This window comes from Anas platyrhynchos, chromosome 1 (genome assembly GCF_047663525.1).
Source record: "Anas platyrhynchos isolate ZD024472 breed Pekin duck chromosome 1, IASCAAS_PekinDuck_T2T, whole genome shotgun sequence".
In the NCBI taxonomy this organism is placed as follows: Eukaryota; Metazoa; Chordata; class Aves; order Anseriformes; family Anatidae; genus Anas; species Anas platyrhynchos.
The window spans coordinates 197,708,549-197,714,548 of NC_092587.1; positions in this window are offsets into that span (position 1 = coordinate 197,708,549).

Sequence of the window (6,000 nt, forward strand, 5' to 3'; positions counted from 1 at the left end):
GTCTTTTTACCTCTTAAATTCAGCCAAAGAAACTGAAAACCACTCACAGAATCTTCCCTGAATGATGTTCAGTTACAAAAGCCTTATAAATCAGGGAGATTTGAGTCATTTTGGGAGCACTTTTGTGAACTGGGTTTCCACTGAATGGTTCTTGGAAACAATGATAAGTTAATGAGCTTTTTTTTTTTTCTTAAAATGGAATATTTCAGAAAGTTGAATTGTTTTGAATGCTCTTCCAAAAAAAAAAAAAAAAAAAAAAAAAAAAAAAACAAACAAAAAAACAAAACAAAACAAAAAAAAACAAAGATAATGTGTCTTCAGTTGAAGAGAACCTATATTTAGAAAACTAGAAGAATATTATCCACAACTATTCTTTTTGTGTACTGAATGTTCTCTCTTAGTATAGTCTGATTCCTGTTGAGGAGACAGTCAACATGTCTCCTCATGCTCACACACATGTAAAGCAAAAAAGATTTCTGCAAAGCAATGCAGGTATTTCAAAGCCTCTTTCAAGGTGCTATATTCCACAGTGTTCATTTTGAGACCGGTAAGGCTGATGACACATTAGTTAAAATCAAGAATTTTGAAATTTTGAGGCATTAGGTCGTCACTGAGATCAAGGGTATTGCCTGAAACAAAGTTATATATGCAGTGAACTCTTAAAGAAAGCTTTCTTTGATGAAAGGTAAAAAAAAAAAAAAAAAAAGACGAAGTGCATTATTCACAGTCATACTGAAATAAAATTGTGATGCTAAAGAGAGTGACCATGGCTCCTGGCTGAAGGATCCTGCTCTTTCCTGAGGGTCACAAATACCAAGAGAGGCACCTCTACATTACAGCTACAAAGCATTCTTAGTGCAGATACTTCAATGACGATAAAACTGTTTTCCTATATTATTACAGTAAACCTCCCTCCATGTAGACAAAGATAATCTGTCCTTCTGCCAACATAAATTTCCTGCTGTTATTAGGGTTTTTCCTTCTGACCCACCTGTCTATACCTTCAACCCTTCTCAAGCCCTCAGGGAGAACAACAAAATAATGTGCATAGGTTGGATCCAGAGGACTTTAAATCAACATGCAGTTATCTTGGAGACCTTTTCTGGGCATTGCCAGAGGTTCCTAGAGTTCCATTATCTTTGCGTATCTCATACTACAGTCCATCATTTTCTATGACTCTGCAGAAGTCTCTCATTACCGTATGTGACCTCGATGATAGACATTTAGACATTCCTTTCTAAAATGACTCAGACGCTGGTCTGGGATTAGAGTAAGGAAAAGCTGTCAAAAGCTGCAGGAGATGCATAGATTAGTGGACTAAATGATGGGAAGAAGCTTGTTGCTGCACTCAACACTTATGAGCCAAGAAAGAAATGACAGCTAGTGAGGAACTGGAAGTATAGGAGAAAAAAAAATGCAGCTGGCAATTTTGTAAGGAGCTATTTTCTAGCAGTACCAGTACCCAAGTACAAGAAATATATCAGTGTTATTAATGATTTTTTTTAACAAGGTTAAGTTTGAAAGGAGATGAGAATGATTACATTACTGAAAGGTATTCCTATACTTGGAGATCTCAGATTCTTTAACTTGACAAAGGGAAGGTGGTGAGAGCCTACCATCTATTAAAAGTCAACCATCTATTAAGTCAACAAAGAGAAGAAAAATGTGACCACAGGGAGCCCTTCAGTTTAACAGAAGGAGATGTAACACGATCCAGTAGTTAAAAAGTGTAAACTAAACTCATTCAGACTAGAAATTACTTATTTTTAGTGTTACTTGGGTGGAAGAAAAGTTAGTGAATGCGAGGGACTTTCTATTGTTTCCACTATGACTCAGCTAGCCAACATTGAACATTCTTTTACGAATTATGCTAGTATTTCAGACAGTCATTAATTCAGGGATTGACTATGTCTGTGATATACAAAATCTCATATTAATTGATGACAGTCTGGCTTTAAAAACTAGGAACCTTTGGAAATAATAAGGGATTAATCCAAGAGATAATGGTCTAGGGGAGAATGGGTTAAATTCATCTAATCTGGGGACCCAGCACATGCAACAGAACACTGAAATGGTGTCTTGTTATAAATCCAGGGGGAACTATTTAAAACTGTCTCTGGGCACTGACTGACGTGAGGATCCATTTAACTGTGAAGAGAGCTAAAACTCTGTGGGCATGGTGCGGCCCAAAGCATGGCTCTGCTTGTGGCTATGAAAAGTGGTATGCTCAACAAACTGCCCTGTGAGATGAGGTGACCCTCCAAAATGAGTGTGTGACCATACCATGCCTGTACTGACATGGCAGCTTTTACTTGAGTATTGGCATGCTGGTCTGAGCAGGCAGCTGTCTTCTCTGATATGCATCCTGTCATGACCAAGAAAAATTCATATTCTTGGCCAAGCATCAGTGATTTTTCTCTTATCACTGCTCCTGTTTGGATTCAAGAAGGCTCAGCACCTTCTCCTTGAAGCAGAATTCAACAGCATCCCTGCTGCTCCTCTGCTCTTGCTTTCACTGCATTGTGTTTTGGCCAGGCTAATATCTACCTAGTGCAGCTCATCTCTTTTCTGCAAAGAGCTCTTTATACCTTTCATATCTGCACAAGAACAGACAGCTTCTACAGAATTTGAGACACCTCTTAACTGTTGTCTTACGCTCTATTTTTCCAAACTAAAATGGTGTACCCAGGGAGTACACTTTCTTCAACTGCCTTTGTCCTTTGGTGGTTGTGGCCAGCACTCCCATGACACTGCAGTGCTTTCAGAAAGAGATTGACCTTTGAGTAGAAAGTTTGAATTGATGATAAATCACATCTAATCTAGTCTACTGTAAATACTATTATATATTAATATGCATGTTTTAATAAATTGGTATATATTATATAAGTAATTATACTACACTATATTATGCTGATATCTAATTATTGACCCATTGTGGCAGGAAATCTTCTGATTTGAGAAAGAAGAGATTGGAGTTGAATAAATTATAGATTAAAAGGGTAATAACAAATGGACTGCAATGGCTCAGAAAGCACGGGAATTTTAATTTTCGTAAGGATTTATTATGTTTACTGTATTTGTGTTAGCAAAAACTGCAGCTGCTTGAACAAAACTTTTACTTCACCTGACATTACATATAGCATTTATTTTTCTCTTTTTGCTAAAAAAAAAAAAAAAAAAAAAAAGAAGAGGCTTTTTATGAATTAGTGTACTGCAATACTAAGCTTTATATTATCTATAAACTAAGGTAGTAAAAAAATACCATCATTTTAACCTTGGAATGCAACAGGGGATGTGGTGGATCTGTAAAAATTTAATGCCCTTCAATGGCTGGTTAAGTGGTCAGTGCTGATGAGTGGAAGTTTGCATTTGTCTTGTAGTAGTATATTTTTATTGCATTTTCAGAAAGATCTCTGAAGTTCAAGCTGCATTTCCAAAACATCTAGGTCATGCAACTGGTCTGCTGGTATGAAGATGAGCAGACTGACTAAAGCTTTTTTGGCACCATTGAAGGTCCACTAAATCTTGAGCATTTCTCATGCATCAGAGAGTTTTCATTGTTCTGTGCATCCTGCAATCAAGTGTTTCCATGTGGAAAATAAAACATGTACGCTTGGTCTCCTTCAGACCCCAGGACCTAGAGTTGTTCAGGTGCATAAGGTACTTGCCTAAATAAAGTTTGTGTCATGAGTTGTAGTTGTATGGTGGGTATACAAGATAGTAAAGTCCTTGTGAAGCACAGGCTTTTACAGTACCTCACTTCACCACTGCATTCCAGAAAAAAAAAGGATAAACAATTCATCATCAGAAGAAGACTATGTTTGAATACATTTGAATGCAAACTCCTACTGCAGTCAGCAACAGTTCTGGATGAAAAGCTGGACTGTTCTGAATGAACCAAAAATTTCTCCTTCTTTTTATGTTCTCATTTTAGATCAAAGCAAATATGCAAAGCAAACACAGGCTTTCTGTTTGAGTAGAGTAAATAAGGCAGTTTCATAATCATGGGTTTTGAAGAAAGTCATGCAGATATTTTATTCTTTAAGACTAGTTTTGCTAGTATATACAGCCAAGTTGACTGTAGCTGAGCTGATTATTTTGGAGATCCAGCTATTTCCTGTTTTTCAGGGGTGATCATTTTACTCTGAACTTTCCCCTTGCTTTTATAAAATATTGTCTTGTGTTCTCTCTGACCATAACAATCCTGAAAATTAAAGATGATGTAGTAAAAGTCCATTTCTATGTGTTTGGGTATGTCTGTGAATAGTGCTTCCAAATCCTATGGGATAAAAGCTGCTGTATAAATGTAAATATAAGTCATGGCCTTCTTTGGACTGATGACCCTTTGCTGCTGTCTTTTCAACAGGATAAGCAGCACAAATAGCAAGTGCCAGAATTAAATGGTATGATAAAGAGGTCTTTGCTAATTTTTCAGAACCTAGGCTATCTTTACCATATTTAAGAACTTATGGACTTCTGTTTTCCAAGTGAAAATAATAAAAGGCAAAGTTTAGGCTAAAACAAACTTTCAAAAACAGCTCTGGATTTGCGGCTTTGATTTGCAGTTTCAGAAATGAAATATGTACCTCTGAGTGTAACTTTCACTGAAGGGCAAGAAAATAGGTCCACTTTTTATGTCTCTTAGACTTTTTTTGTTTGTTTGTTCTCCTAGCTGTTTTCCCCGCTGGCTGTTTTCCATAGGGAAAAAAAAAAAAAAAAAAAAAAAAGAAGTCCATCATTTACAACAAAGTTCTGCTGATTTCTTTGTGCACTCACAGACATTGCCTCAGTGCTGTGTTTTGCATGTGCCTGTGCACGTTTCTAACCTGATGCTTTGTAACACACATAAACCAGGTCTTGCTGTGACATTTCATAGTACTGTATTCATATGATAAATAAATTCTTAAGTTATTTAATAACTGTATGCAAATAATGTTAATTATCTTGCTCCCATCTTTTAGTGAGCAGAAAGACAAGGTAGTAGTTTTTGTAAGTTTAGTGAGTTTTGCTTTCAGACTTCCATTTATACCAATGTAAATAACAATCACATTACAAGTGTCTGAACTTAAAATGTAAGTTATTTGGATTTTTAGTCATCATCAGGCCTCACAGGTGTCAGTATAACATTAAAACTGCTGGGAAGAGCTGACTCTACTAAAATTTACACTAGAAATTTTAGAGCTTGCAAGTTCAGAGGTCTAGTTAAGGTCACGTTAAAAAGAAAAGTGCCTTTAATCTACTCAGTAGTTATGTCAAATTGTATACAAAGTTGGTGCTGTTTCTACTTTATTTTGTGAGCTTGGTTCACTGTATTTCTTCTTTACTTCCTTCTTTTTGGCTCATGGCTTACTGGACCTGAACCAGCAATTCCCACTGGTTGAGAACAAAGAGCTCCCTAAACTCATCAGCAGTGTGGAGATTTGCCATCTCCATTGTGTGCCACTATCTTGGCAAGCTGGTTTGATGACACAAGCTATTCCCAGCATAATCCGTCTAGTTGTCTTTCCTCACAGGGAAAAATCACTTTTATTAGAAGCCAAAAACAATACGTGCCACTGGGATCACAGAATTTTATTTTATTTTATTTTGTTTTATTTTATTTTATTTATTGCTGAGTATGCTAGCAGTGCCAAGAGTTAAAATGGTTCTGAGGAAAATGTTTGTCACTATGGTTATGCATGGAAGACAATATCTTTTTTTTTAGAATTTGACCCTTTTATTCTTTTTTTTTTTTCCTTTAATAAATACATTCAGGAGTGCTTAAAAAGGACTACGACTTCTATTAAAGCACAAATAGTACAATTAATATCTAACAAGTAAAGTCTCATCAAAGAATTCCTGGTTCTTCCTTCTTTCTACATTCTGTTCCGAAGAAGCAAAAGAAGTGAATCAATAGCTTGTTTTTTTGCAACATAATAAGAATGGGAAGAAGTCAGGCCAGCCTAATAGAAAATGAACAGTGATACAGAAATGCCAATGGGAGATTTGAGTTCTATTGTA